The sequence below is a fragment of the Amblyomma mixtum genome, chromosome 5 (genome assembly GCF_055824585.1).
Source record: "Amblyomma mixtum isolate Tamu chromosome 5, ASM5582458v1, whole genome shotgun sequence".
Lineage (NCBI taxonomy): Eukaryota > Metazoa > Arthropoda > Arachnida > Ixodida > Ixodidae > Amblyomma > Amblyomma mixtum.
In genome coordinates, this window is record NC_143016.1 from 94,444,251 (window position 1) to 94,460,079 (window position 15,829).

Consider the following 15,829-nt stretch of genomic DNA (forward strand, 5'->3'; position numbering starts at 1 on the left):
GTGCACATGAACAGCGGCCTCACTGGACTGGATTGTACTGGACTGGATTGGATTAGAACAGATTAGATTAGATTAGATAAGATTAGATTACATTGGATTGGATTGCATTGGATTGGATTGGATTGTATAACAGATGCATCGCCACAAGTCTTACCACAAGCACCACCACCAGCTACACTACCAGCTGAACCATGGCGTAGGTACGGATATTGCTTTCGCAATTACCGGGCTTAACCAAACTAAGCCACAGCCATATTTTTCTTTGTCTCATCTGTAAACTCTCTTAGATTTGCAAAGATTCCCAGGTCACGTACCACCATTACCTATACGGCGTTGCGACGCTGGCAACGCACTGTATTCTTGCCACAGCCACCTCTCTCAACCGAAAGGTTAGTCTGTCGTGGGTCCCTGGGCATGCATCGATCCCCGGCAGTGAGCGCGTTCATGCGCTGGCCCGAGAACTCTCCTTCCGGACCCTGGATAATCAGGCACCCAACCCTGCGCAAGAGGCCCCATCGGTCCTCTCTACATATCATCAAATCACAACATTCTACAAACTCAGCCGCATGATATTGCCACCACCCCACAGTACCTTGTCGCCCTTATTCAGCTTCCATGGCGACAATTACAGACAGGCTGCTTTATTTCAGCCCAGCGTCTTTCATGCTTTGACCCCACCTTTCTTCCTGATTGTAACACCTGTGGCGTGCCCAGATCCACACTTTTCCACCATCTTTGGGAATGTCCTTCCCCAAAGGCAGTATCCCCCATCCCCAATCTCACTCATTCTTCCTGGGAGCCCTCTTTACGGACCGCTCAGCCCGCCGGCCAGAAATGGCTGGTGGATCGGGCTTTACGTGAAGCACGAGCCTGCGGACTCCTGGACCAGTAGGGGACCACCTTGGAAGATTTTTTTTTCTGTATGTAATAAAGTTGTTTCTATCCATCCTATAGACAAGCGTCATGTTTGTAAACAAAGGTGGCGCTCCGGTCGGCAGCGACGCGGGGTGTAGGCAAAAACGTAGCTTGCCTACCTCGGGCCAAGCGATGCTGCCTTCGAAACCAACTCGCGTGCGCATATTTCAAAGCGTGCGCGTCGCTTGTGGTTAGAAACATTTCTGTTGGTGACCGGAGGGCAGTTCAGCACTTCTTCAACCTGTTCGCCAGACGGAATTATTTGACGAAGCGCTGCATAGGCTTCCTTCTGCGCAGCTATGTTTGGCAGCCACGGCGCGGCTACGGCGGTCGACTAGGTTGACTTATTAAATGAAACCGAGAAAGCACGAGGTATACAGGTCTGCAGTCTCAACATTTGGGGCGGTACACCATACCCGATCGCTTTGTGCAAGAAGAAGGACGACGGGAGGCAGCTTTTTCCCATGACGAACCTTTGTATATGTGCCTGCTCTCGTCCAGCCACTTCAGTGCGGAGAACGCCGAACACTACTGTACACTTAAGCCATGAAGTTACTTTGAATGAGTCATGCAAATGCGATCTTTACTGGTAATGTCTGAAAAAAGGCTTTTTTATTCGCTTGGATTTAAGAGAGGCGCACAGGCGAGTGGATAGAAGTTTACCTCGAGCTACAACGAAGTTATGTTTGTTCTGCAGAGCTATATATTTTAAGTCATTCTGATTGCTGGCTTATTCTGCTTGATAACTGGTTTTTGTGCGGTATTTGCTGTTTTCGCCAGGTTCTGATTGACCAGTAATTGTAAAAATCAGGTAAAATGGGTAATAACACTGCATGATTTTGCCGATACCTTAGCGACGTTTAATCGTTTTCTAGGATAGATGGTGAAAAAAAAGTACCATTTGAAGCTAGTGGAACCGAAAATAGAGAAAAACTACGCGTCGTATATTCCTACTACCGGACTACAGTGCTGCTTCAAACGTCGCGCTTAGTGGCCCGATGAAAGCATGAAGGCGACTGGCAGCAACTGTTTTTTTTTTAGCGCGAAGAGATGCCCGGGACGTAGTCCGGGGGATTGTCGCCTGAAAACGGTCCCCTGCGTTAAATTTACGGTTACACCCACATATGGAATGTCGAGTCCAGACTTCTCATAATGAGAGCCCAACAGAACGCGAACAAGCTGCAGACGTTTTATTCTAGCACTCTTCGCCGCGCGACTGAAGAGCAAACATGCGGATTAAGAGACGCAAACTATCATATTTCGGTGCAGAAATGCAATACTAGCCGCGCAGCCGATCCGTCGCCGAACTTTTCCCGCTCCACGGCCGCTGCGCATCGCTTTGGCCCATATCTAAATGCGATAAACTTGTAGAAACTTGTGCCGCTGCCTTTCTTCAGCATTGCGGTTCAACCACGCGCACCACAGCTCGCCTGAATATTGCAAAATGCGTTCAAAAATGTTCAAGCATGGCATACCCAAGGCACACGGTACCGCCTTTTGCCTACACAACGAAAGTCACTGCTGACTCCAGTGCCGCCGCATCTCCGTGACGTCACGCCCTGATGCTTGTCTACCTGCTCGTGGCAGCGGTGGTGGCTCGGCTCGAGCCGGTCGGCAGGCCCGTGCACATTTCTTTTCATCCTTCTCTCAGTCGCAACAACAACAGGCGTAGTTTCATGGGAAGGAGAAGGATTCATTGAGGTATCCATTGCAGCCGGAGTTGCCTCTTTCACGGACGCGGGTCTTGCGCCGCGCGTCTGTTCTTTCTTAGAAGAACTTGTTGTTGGGCTAGTTGGTAGTTATTCATAATTAAATTCAAAGGCGCCAAACCATACGCACACACACACACAGGAGAAGAAAGAAAAACGAGACAGAGCGCCTTTTTTTGCTCACAACTGATTTAATGTGGGGAAAGACACGTACATATATGTATGTCACCGTCGGCGCATGCGCAAGGAAGACATTCAGCTTCGTGAGGATAAGCAGCGATCAAAAAACGCCTTTTCACCCTTATACAGGTTTATCGACGTTTCGCTGACGCACAAGTTGCCCCTCTTTTCGATATGGAATGCTTCTATCAGTTCTCTGGCTTTTGTCACACTACTCTTTGCCAAGTCTGTTCTTTCAATCAGTGACTGTGGCTCAGCTCGAAGGGCTACGGCCGCTTATCTGTTTTTTCGGCCAGCATCCACTTCGGCGGAAACGGTTGTTGCTACGCGCGTTTTTTCTCTTTTCCCGGACGGGGCGGCTGAATTTCGATAGAGGCGAAATTCTAGAGGCCCGTGTAATGTGCGATGTCAGTGCACGTTAAAGAACCCCAGGCGGTCGAAATTTCCGGAGCCCTTCACTACGGCGTCCCTCATAGCCTGAGTCGCTTTGGGACGTTACACCCCATAAACCAAACCAAACGAAACCTGAGTTGCAACAACAACATAGTTTAATGAGCAAAGGAGCGTTTAACCAGTATCTTCTAAAATTGCACAAAAAAGTAGTTGTTGAAGCTACGATCACGTGAGGGAAAAAAATTCAGTCGGAAGGCTGTATTAAAAACATATTTTAATCAATGAGAAAAGAAAACTGCTGCCAAAAAAGAAATGTAAAAAATGGAATGTTGCACACTATGGAAAGAAGGAGAGAGAGAGCGTTTGCTGATTGAGAAACGTATTAAGGCCTTACGAAGCCATGCTGCTTTAATCATGAACTTTGAACTGACGAATAACGAAAGAAAAAACTTTAATATGTTGCTACTTATAGAAAAGTAGAAAAAGGGCACGTACAGAGCTCAAGAACTGTTGGGTTTTGTCCTGGCTTTAAGCGGACGAGACAGACATTCTATGACTCTGTGACAGGAAAAGGAACCACTCATAACTCCAATTGTGCGAACCACCGTTATCGTTGAACTTCTATTCTTCTCTGTCTCTTTTCCACTTTGTAATATTTTCATGAACAAGAAATAACACGGTGTGCAAGTGTGGTCATTCACCTTTTGTTCCCCCGACTATGCATATATACCTCAGCGGTTAGCGAGCGATGACGTTGTTTCCGCGAAGCGGGTCGGAAGGCCACCTCAAACCACAGCAAACGACGGCTTTGTTAGTTACATAATGCGCATGCAAAAAAAAATGAAAGCACGGATTAGAGAGCAAAGTTTTAATTTGGGCGAATTGCTAACCAGTGGTTTTAGGGCTATCTTAATGTAGGCAGCATCCCTCTGTGAAAGGGTGGCTGGGAGGAGCAGCCTCCCATATTTCAGGAACGACGCAAGCCGAAGCAGTTGTCGACAGTCTCACTAGCCCGCTGTCTAATTAGGCTTTAAGTCGGAATACGTGAAAAGTAAAACGGGACGATATCACCAAAGCGTGGACCCATAAAGGGTATTTGGAGATTGAGTCGAGCGCGCACACAAAGACACTCAGCCAAAGAAACGGGGGAGGAGCCGCGAAACTCGTTTTATCCGGTTTATGCACGTTTATCCATGAATCATGCGCGCTTTGCATATTTAAAAAGGGTGTCCTTTCGTAGTTTTCGTCACTCAACGTGAGTTTGCAGTGCAAATGTTGTTTAACGGCCCGAAACGGGGCATCGAAGGCAACGCTTCTGACCGCAATATCTCAGAGGCGCAGGCCCGAGAAGGTTTCAAAGCAGCCACGTGTTATAGGAGTCAAGGATTGTTTTTCTCTATCATGTCCCTTCCTTTTCCTTCCTGGCCACATCTGCGAGCGCGCCGCGGCGCTGACAGCGTTCCGCCTCGTAATACACACAGCGAAACCCTGCCGAGAGAGAGAGAGAGAGAGAGAAAAACTTTATGTAAAGAGGAATTCAGGGCAAGCCCCAGGGTCCCCGCACGACCCCACTGCACTCAAGTGTTTATGTTCCTAAGGTCCATAACACTTGCAGCCCGGCCGGTGGCGATGGTCTGCACGGCCGGGTCCTCCGAGCGCAGCAGGGTCTACCAGTCCTCCCAGGTCTTGAGGTTCTCTAGGTCCCGCGGGGGAGGGTCCGCCGGGCAGAGGGAAAGGATGTGGAGGGAAGAAGCTAAGAGTTCCGGGCATAGCGCGCATGCCGGAGTGTGGAAGGAGGGATGATAGTGGGCTAGGGTAAGGGGTGAGGGGAGAGAGTGTGTCTGCAGTCTGCGCCAGAGTGTTGCTTGTTTGTTATCTAGGGAGGGGTGGGGCGGGGGGTAGAGCTGGCGTGAGGCTCTGTATGCCTGGGTCAGCTCGCTGAATGAGTGCAGACAAATGCAAAAATTGTGATAGCAAAGCCGATCTAAATCATATGATCTTGAACTGCCCGCAGTCCCTACCCGCGAATCAGTTCATTACCGACTCTGCTCATTGGGAGGCTCTATTGCTCAGCCCCGACCCAGGGACACAGATCAAGCTCCTCCAGCTGGCTGAAGACGCCGCCGCTGCCCAAGGGATAGCGGCCGACGTTTAAGCGGGGGGCGACTTCGTGTCGGTCCTCTATATCCGCTGGAAATAAACTTTCACCACCACCCCCACCACCTGGGGATCCTTAACGTGCACTGACATCGCACAGCACACGGGCGCCTCTTGCGTTTCGCCTCCATCGAAACGCGGCCGCCGCGGTCGGGTTCGATCCCGGGTACTCCGGCTCGGTAGACGAGCGCCTTACCACTGAGCCACTGCGGCGGGTGTAATAAAGAAAATTAAAAGTGTATTTGAGGAAAACAAATTACGCAGTAACTATCTCGCATATCTCGGTGGACGCCCGTCATTCAGGGGGGCACTTTGTTGACCTAAAGTGCGGTGAGGCGAAAGCCTTTAGCGCGGTGTTGCTGCTTGTGTCACTGATGTGTGGTTAAGATTCTAAGCTTCGCCTCTAATAGTGAAAGGCGACAGCGTCTTGCAACGCTGCCAGGGAGTCCACAGAACGCCATCGCCCGTTCGGTTCTACGCCTTGCTCGTCGGCAAATTGGTTTTTGAGGAAATGAAATGTATCTGTCTCGCACACCTCGGTGGACTCTTGAACCTCGCCGTAGCGAGAAGGGAGGAAGATGGGAGTGAACGAAGACACTGTAATCACTAGACACGCCTTTGTTCATTCCAAACCATCGAGCTGACATGGCAGAGTGGTTAGCATGCTCGTCTCGCACTCCGGACAATGGGGTTCGATTCCCGAACTCGACCAATTTTCTACTCGGTTTTATTTATTTATTTGGCTCGGTTAGAAACATTAATTCGACTAACTGCGTGATTAAGCAATTAACTAAACTCATTCATACTTACATGGTTACTGCCCTGCATGGTTACTGGCCAATGTACGATTGGCCCCGTTTGAAATTCGCGCACTGTGACGTGACCACCGTTTCGACCAATTGAAAAGCGTGAAATTTCTGTCAACAACTCCTGCTTACAACGATGATGCATTAAAGGCTTCTGCCTTAATATGGAAATTGTATTTGAGTAAAGGCAATTATGCAGCAACTGTCTCACATATCTCGGTGACACCCCGTCAAAAGCGTGACACCGCTGCTGACAATCTTCTCAATGCAACCTTCTGTCGACAACCATAGGCATTGAAGGCTTTCGCCATAAAAAGAATCGCCGGCAGAAAAGTGCTAGCAGTATCGCGTTCGCAATAAAACAGAAACACACACTACGGCGTCGCCTGATGCGCTCACATACAATCACAGGCAACGTTTAAGTGTCCAAAACACGAAAAGTGCGATTGTACGGACATCGACTGCTACTGGAGGCAGTGTCCTCACGACTATGCGACAAACGCCACTACAAGCAACGCTCGAATTCGTACTGCCTTTTTAATTAAATGCTTTGGATTCTTTCAAAGCTCCTTTACCGCGTGAGGACATTTTACGGAAAATATTTCTGCATATCCTGCCTTGCGTTAAATTTAAACTCCGATAAGACAATCGGATCGGTAACCAGATATTTTAATGCTTAAAGGAGGCTAGTTTTGCCTAAGCAGTACGCGTGAAGAGAGAGACGCTTTAACGAAATAATATGCTGGAGACCTCCACTACGAAACCTAAGGGCTAGTGTATCTGTTACAGCCGGCTTCGTCGCTTCGGCGGACGCAGTTGTTGCGACACGCGTCTTCCACACCTTCATCTTTCAGCTCTCCTCTATATGCACGTGAGAGCGGTTTTGGCTCAGCTCAAGCCAGTAGGAAGGCCCATGCACTTTCCTTCTCGTTCTTCCGTCAGTCGCAACAACAAAACTATGGCACCTCTTTCTTTCCTTCTTCTTTACCTCCACCCTTCCTCCATTTCCTAACGGTGTGGTTCAGGTGTCCACCAAAATATGTGATACAGGTACTGCGCCATTTCCATTCATCAAAAACCAATTTTACGAGGCTGCTGGAAACCACTATGATAATGGCGCGTTCTTGCACTCATATTATTGCTTCTCAGATAGACATATTAATGCCTCTTTTCGGTGGACACCGCAAAAGAGCAGTGAAGATAAGGAGCTGAAACTGAAACAGGAAAGAAAGAAGTTTTTGCCGTTGTTGTTCTTGTTGTTGTTGCCACTGTAGGAAGGATGAAAGGGAAAGTGCACAGGCCATTTCCAAGCAGTACGGTGCTCGACCAGGGGTATTTTACACGGACGCGGCAGGTCCACACCATGGGGGTTGGTACACGGCTGCCGTTGTCCTCCAAAACAACCCAGTTCAGGGCCTCACCTTCCGTGCCCCCAACATTACATTCGCGGAGGAAGTTGCTATCGCACTTGCAGCTGCGGATCCAGCGTCCCGAGTCATTATCACCGACTCAAGAGAAGCTTGCCGCAATTTTGAACAGGGCCAAATTCCAGATCGTGCTTTCCAAATTTTACACAGTTGTGAGTACCGGGATTTCCCAACCCGGCGTACCATCATCTGGGCCCCAGCATATGCGGGGATAGAGGGAAATAAGGTAGCGGACACTACCGCCCGCGCGCTTAACCACCGGGCATCGCCTCTCTCGCCGCCTGATCCGGCTACTGATTTTAATCCGGCTATTACTTTTCGGGAGATCTCTCTCCTGTATCAAAACGCTCACGGCCGATACCCACCCCCCTGTAAAGGCCTCAATAAGGCAGAGGAGCGTTGGCTACTTCGCCTCTACACCAACACGGTACTGTGCCCGGCAGTGCTCAAACATTTCAATTCGGCCTTTTCGGGCGAGTGTCCACACTGTGGGGAAGTGTTTGCGGACACGTATCACATGGTGTGGGCATGCCCTGCCAATCCTGCTTTCCCACCCCACCCCCACCCCAACCGAGAGGACTGGGAGGCTGCCCTGCTCGGCTGCTCAACTCTCCAGGACCAACGAGCCCTGGTGACAAGAGCCCGGGCCGCCGCGGAGGCCACAGGGGTCCCGGACTAGGGATCCCTCCTAGTGATTGTGAGGGCCGGGCCCTTCAGGCACGGTCCAAGCAATACCTCTCTTGTATATAGTATAAATAAATGTTTTACACCACCACCACCACCCCCTGTCTCGAGCTCAGCCACAATCGCTTCAAGGGGCGGACAGAGGAGAGTTGATGTGAGAAGAGGACGACGGGGAGGTAGAAGAAGAAAGGGAGGGAGGTTAACCGGAAGAATAATCGGTTTGCTACCCTACACGGGGGGGGGGGGGGTGGAATGAGTAAGGGGATAAAAAAAGAAAGAGAAAGGAGAGTAGCAGAAAATTGAAGACACTCTAAAAAGTCAGTGTTCGTTGAAGTCACAGCCTATCATGCAGGCCAGAAGTTCGCAAGAAGCGTACAGTGCCTTGGAGGAGAAAAGCATTTATTTAGTAATGTACAGAGAGGTGTTCGGGGAGAGGCCCCTAGTGGGTCTCACCCCTTACAATACTAGTCGGAGTCCCTCATTCCGGGATCCCGTTGGTCGAGACCGCTACACAAGTCCGCCGAACCAAGGCCTGCTGGGCCGATAGTTCCAGGCAGCTGAGTAGGGCCGCCTCCCAGTCCTCTCGGGTAGGGGAAGGGGTGATTGGGGGGAGAGAAGGATTTTTTCTGCATGCCCAAACCATGTGGAAGGTGTCGGCCACCTCCCCACAGAATGAGCAGCGGCCATCAAAAGAAGGATTAAAGTGCTTGAGAACCGCCGGGCACAGCAGGGTGTTTGTAAAGAGCCTGAGGAGAATTCGTTCGCCAGCTTTACCCAGTCCTTTCATAGGAACTGGGTATCGCCGGTGTTCGGCACGATAGTGCTCAGTAATTTCTTTAAAAGAAAGGAGAGGGCTGTGATCTGAGTTAAGCTCTTCCCAAGGGACGCCTGGTGCCCGGTGAGTGAGTGCGCGGGCTGCCTCATGGGCGGCTTCGTTACCTGCACGCCTTGGTGGCCGGGGACCCATATGATTGAGCGATGAGTTGGATCGCCGTCGCGAGTACTGCGGTGTAAAATTTGGTGAGCGAGTGGAGTGATCCAACCGAACTCAAAGTTACGACAGGCTCCGCGAGAGTCTGTGAGGATGAATTTAGAGTCGGGATGGGAGGCTGCGAGGGCGATCGCCACCTCCTCCGCATGCGTTGAGTTGGGCGCTCTGAACGAGAGGCCGTCCACCTGTTTTCCCTCGTGTATGACTACAGCCGTGTACCATTCCCCCCTGGAGCGGTAGGGGCCTGCAATGTCGACGTAGAAGACGTGTTTCTTTGAGCCATAGTGGCGGTGCAGGGCATTCGCCCGCGCCTGGCGCCGGCCATTATGGTCCTCCTTGTTCATCTTAGTCGGAAGGGGTCGAACGTAGAGGGCGCTTCTCCACAGTTCTGGCACTCGAACCCGTTCCATGGTGTGGTCATCATGTCTGATATGTAACCGGTCCAAGAGGCGGCGACCGGACACGGTCTGGGCGAGACGCGTGTATTGGTTAACGAGATGCGCCTCGCGGAGTTCTCGATAGGTGTTCACCACCCCCAACGCGAGAAGTCGCGCGTTGGAAGTGGATATCGGGAGGTCGAGGGCTCTCTTGAAAATCTTGCGGAGTACAATCTCCAAGTGATCTTCGTCATGTTTCCGTAAGCGGAGGTAAGGAGTCGAGTACAGTACTCGACTTGTTACGAAGGCATGCGCGAGCCGCATCGCATCCTTACTTCGCAACCCCCCTCGCTTGTTAGAAACGCGGCGAACCATTCGGCCCACCTGGTCGCCGACTTTGCGGAGTTTGGCAAGAGTTTTGTCTGCCTTACGATGTTGATTAATGAAGAGACCGAGTATTCGTAGCTCCTTCGCTTCACGGATGGGGCCGCTTGCGAGAGAAAGCTGAACGGAGATTTTGCATTTCGGAGAAGATCGAATATGCACAAATTCAGACTTGGACGGGGAGCACTGGAGGCCGCAGTACGTGGCATAGTGGTCAACTATGCTGGCCGCTGCTTGCAGGCATTCCTCCATCTCTCCTATATTTCCCGTAGTGGCCCAGATGGTGATGTCATCGGCGTACAGCGCATGCTGAACACCGCCGACAGCCGCCAGCTGTGCCGGGAGATACATCATAGCAATGTTAAAGAGAAGCGGGGACAACACAGCGCCTTGTGGTGTGCCCCGCGTTCCCATCTCAAACGGGCCGTACTCGGTCTCTTGTATACGTATATAGGCCAAGCGGTCTGTTAAGAAATCTTTGATGTAATTGAATGTACGAGGACCACAGTTAATCTCGCTAAGGTGTTTTAGTATGACGCCGTGTTTAACATTGTCAAACGCACCCTTGAGATCGAGTGCTAGGACTATTTTGTCGTTGTGTGGGTGTTCTATGGGTTCGAGAACCTCGTGATGAAGCTGTAAAAGGATGTCTTGTGCGGACTTACTGGATCGGAAACCGAACATGGTGTCGGCAAAGGAGTTCTTGCTCTCGAGATATTCTGAGAGGCGGTCACAGACCATCGTTTCCATCAGTTTTCCTACGCATGAAGTGAGGGAGATGGGCCGGAGGTTGTCTGTGTTTACCGGTTTCCCCGCCTTTGGGATAAAGGTTACCAATGATGTCTTCCAATCCGGTGGCAACGAAGTGTCCCCGGTCCAAATGGCGTAAATATATTCGAGTAGGGTTTCGTATGCCCGATCAGGAAGGTTCGCCAATAATTTGACTGTGACCTTATCCCTCCCGGGCGCCGTCCCCCTGCGCATTTTGGCAAGAGCCGCGCGAAGGTCGTGAAGCTGGAAAAGTTGATCCAGTTCCGGATTATCGCAGCCTGCATACGAATAATCCTGCCCACGCGGGTCTTGATCCTGATTGAGGTATTGTGAGCGCAAGGTGTTCGCCAGCTGCTTCGTGTTTCCTTGAAAGTTGTGTATCGCGCGATTGATGTGTTTCTGTGTTTCCGAGCGTGTTTGTGTGGGGTCTATGAGAGTCCTGAAGAGCCGCCAAGTGTTGCGGCTGGACATATGTCTTGCTGCGCTGTTGCATCGATCTACCCAGTTAGTGTCTGCGAGCTGGGCAGCATACTCGGCAGCTTGCTGGGTGAGGTCAGAGATGCGAGCGCGGAGTTTACGGTTGTGTTTCTGCCGCCGCCATCGCTTAGTGAGGCTGCGGCGAGCTTCCCAGAGGTGCATCAGGTGGTTATCCACGTCAGGTGCACGCTCCGTAAGCTGGATATGGTTTTCGTGCGAACGGAGTGTTTGAATGAGTCCTTGTGCCCAAGTGGAGTAGTCCTGTTCCATGAGAGAAGTTACTGGGAGGGCCTGGCGGAAAGCGTTCCAGTCGGGAAGTTTGGCTTGCGCAAGGGGACGACGTAAGGGCCGAGTGTAAATGACAGTGTTCAGTATGCAGTGGTCGCTACCGAGGGTGTCCTCGGTGTTGATCCACTCTGCGTGTTGGATGTGTTTCACGAGGGTAAGGTCGGGGCAAGTGTCCCGAGTGACAGAGTTCCCTACACGTGTTGGGTGGACCGGGTCGGTTAGAAGAGTGATGCCCAGCGTAAATATAAGTTCCGCCAACTTACGACCACGCGTCTCTTCCTTGCAATAGCCCCACATGAGACAGGGCGCGTTAAAATCGCCCACTATCATGAGGGGGTCGCGACCCGCGATCCTTAGCGCTGCGCTAAAGATGTTAGAAAAAGTGATGTTTTTGAGTTTCGGGGGGCAGTAGATATTAAGTATGTGAGCGGGGCTATCTGTTCGCCGCAGGGGGAGGACAGAGACCATCACGTACGAATATTCCAAATTTAGATCGAGATCAACCTCCTGCGCTGTGTAACCCTTATGGACTAGGATACAGGTGAACGGGTCTCGTTGAAAAGCGTTATAGCCCGTGAGCTTAACCGCATCTCCGGTTTCTTGCAACGCAAGGACTGCGGCGGGGTGTTCAAGGTTGTCAATGTACGCCCTTAAGTGGGCGCGTTTGGTCCTGTTTTTGAAACCCCGACAATTCCATTGCACAAGGGAAAAAACTTGCTGTCTTTGCGGGGGGCGGCGCCCTTTAGGGTGTTGGTTGGGAGGGGACGCAGCCATGTTGATTTGAAGGGAGACTGCCTTGGAGAGCCGGCACAGGTTCCGTCACCTGCGGCTGGATCGGTTCCGGCTCTTCCTTGAGTTCGGTTAGATCGATGGGGCGGTTGAATATTGATGGGCGGTTTGCGTCTTTGAGGGGCCCCATTCGGCGTAGAAGCCTGGGGTTTGACTCCAGCCACGTCTTAATATTGGCCGTCACGGTGGCCGTAACCGTGGCCGTGACTGACTTGAACAGGTTTTCTTGAATTTGGCCGAAATTTGACATCTGAGTCGCTAATGCGGCAAGGGCGTTTTCGAGGGCGGTGAAACGCGCGTCAGAGCTAGATGATGTCGGGTCCACCGGCACTTGTTGCATCGGTTCCGGAGCTACCTGGGCAATAGGCGGGGAGGACCGAGCCGTTTCTAGCGCATGAATTTTGGCCTGGAGTTGAGCATTTTGAGCCCGGAGAGTCTCGAGCTCACGGCGGAGGTCCGCAACCTCAGAGCTAAGGGGGGGAGGAGGAGGAAGGGTTGGTGGGGAAGAAGGTAGGGGAGTGCGGGGGGACGGAGGAGGCCCGTCTCGGCTGCCTACCTTTGGCTGTGATGTCTTCTTTGGTGTGCCAAGCGGACGGCCCTCGAGAGGCGGAAAATCTCCGTTCTGGAATACGGGTGCGCCTGGACCACGTGACGACTTTTGGCTTGTTGATGGAGGGGACTTGGAGACACGCCCGGGCAACGCGCCCGCCGGTGGCGCTGGTCCGGATGTGCCTTGCACCAGCTTGTTGCCAGGCGGGGGAACTTTTGGAGTGGTGTCAGCTCCTGGGGGCACTGCACACTGACGCTGCTTTCGTTGACCGGTTGGGTTTCTGGTCGTTGCAGCCTCCGGAATTTCGCTTTGCAGTCTTGCGAGCCCGTAAGGTGGCCGCCACCGCAGACGATGCAGGAAGGGGCGTACTCGTGGGTCTCCAAGTTGCCGTCTTCGAGGACTGCGACCGTTTGGCCGCAGTGTCCGCAGCGATTGCGTTGAGGATCCGGGCATAAGTCCACACGGTGGCCGATGGTGCCGCATCGGAAACACGCGGGAATAGTCTGCTTGTATTCGCGTACCAAGGTCACCACACTGTTATAGTGCACGTAACGTGGCACTTTATGCCCCACGAAGGTGAGCAGGGCAATCGTCGACTTCCCCAGCTTGCGGATGAAGGCTATTTCTCCTCCGCGCCACTGGACTTTCGATTTCAAGGTGGTAGAAGTTTCCTGCTCATGGACGGTAATGATCCCCCTGCAGACTTCACCGTTAACTTTGGCGTGACCGACCATCGGGATGGAGCCTTTGGAAGCTTTCAGAGTAAATTCACGAGCGAGCGCGTTCGCCGCATTCACGTCTTGAGTGGTGGCGATAACGATATTCTGGTCCCAGATGGGCCAGATACTAAGAGTGTCCACCGAGGAGGCATTAACATAGGCGGAGAGCAAAGCACCAAGCTCACCGTTCTGCAGAACCGTCTTCAGGGAGACCGTCATTCTGGGCTTGATGACGATCGTGAAATCTTCTTTGCGGAGTCGAGGCATAGCGGTAGGCCGCCATTTCGTCGATCCAGCTCTTTGCGAGAGCTGATGGTTTGAACTTGAAGTATTTTGATGCACAGAAGCAGGGGCACTCACGGAGGGTCCGTCCACTGCCGAGGTGTTCAGGCGCTGCTGGCGTTTGCGAAGTGCCACCAACGAGAAGAGGCCTTCATCCACGATCTCCTGCGTCGGAGTGGAGGTTTCAGGAGAAGACGGGGCTTCTGCGACGACTTCAGTCCATGCCATCGTCTCGGGATCGTACCCGCGGCGAGCGGAGGCCGCCATGGCGTCCGCGGAGAACGCTGGAGACAGGCTGCTTGGCTTTAGGCCTGGCTAGGGCTCCCACGGGATGAAGACATAAATGAGCTTAAAAGGCCCAAAAATTAGCCCACCCGGTCGAGAGCGATGTCTTCGGGTGCCGGGTGATGTTAATCGTCGAGCACAAGCAAAATTTTCGCGGTCGCAGGGAATTTTTCGGTAATCCGGACGAAAATTGTCGGAGCCGAAATGAGGCGCGTCCGCTCGAGACGCGGCCGGCGATCGCTCTCCGTGCCTTGGAGGCTTTCACCGCCGACGATCGCCGCGGCCAGTGGCTGACAATATTCACTTACGTCAGTGGGCGTGGATCTAGGCGCTCCAGCGCACGGCCGAGAGACTGCCTTTCGGCGCTGTAGGCAGGGCAGTCACAAAGAATGTGGAATATAGTCTCGTCATGCCTGCAGATGCCACATGCAGGGCTATCAGCCATATCGATTAAGAATGAGTATTGGTTGGTGAAAGCTACACCAAGCCAGAGGCGACACAGCAAAGTTTCTTCTCGTCGTGGTAGGTCTGATGGTAGCCGAAGCTTCAGATCTGGGTCCAAGGATTTTAAACAGGAATTGAAAAAATGGCCGGAATTCCACGCGGCAAGCGTGATGTCCTGCGCAAGTGCGTGAAGCCTGCTCGCTGCGTCTGATCTCTAAATGGGGATCGACACAAAATCGCCGTCGTCGTGAGCAGTTTGCGCGACCTCATCCGCGCGGTGAATGCCTGCTATGCCGCTTTGCCCCGGTAGCCATTGGTAGATAATGTCATGTCCTTTGTTGATGGCTGAGTGATGTACTTGTCGAATTTCTGCGACCAGTTGTTCATGGGCTCCACGGCGAAGAGGAGCTTGTAAGCCTTGGAGGGCAGCTTTGAAATCGGTGAAAATAGACCACCGCTGAGGGCGCTGTGACTAATGTGTTCAATGGCGACACGAAGAGCGGCGAGTTCTGCACCCGTCGAAGAAGTGTGGTGAGCTGTCCTAACTCTAATTTCTGTTGTCCTTGCGGGGATGACGACGGAGCCAGAAGAACTGATAGGGTTCACTAAGCCGTCGGTGTAAACGTCCACACGGTTTGCATGGTGCTCATGGAAATGTTCAAGAGTGACTTGTTTTAGTTCTATCGGCGATAAGTCGATCTTCTCCCTGATGCCAGGTATCGAAAAAAGCACACGGGGATAGTGCAGGCTCCAAAGTGGCGTGGATGGTCTAGAGGCGGGTTTAAACTGGGACGGCAGAATGGCGCGATGTGCGTCAATGATGTCTGTAAACGATGTGCGCGGCCTAGTAATAGGAAGACTGGCAAGATGGTGAGAGGGAACTCCGGAGATGTGTCGGAAATGTGCCCTTAGTGCTTCAACTGCTAAGTAGGTAGGGATTGGATGCTCCTGGGCGATGAGCACAGATGCGGCCGTAGAGGCACATTTCGGCAATCCTAGGCATGTCCGGAGAACTTGAGCTTCAGCGCTTTGCAGACTTCGTATGTTTGTTTTTCGAATGTTTCCAAGTACAGGGAGGCTGTAGCGAAGAAATCCCATGAATAAGGCGTTGTAGAGCTGCATCATCGACCGCACCGACGCTCCCCCCGACTTGCCCCCAAAAAAGGCGAGAACGTGAGAAATAGCTGTCAGTCTCTTTTTC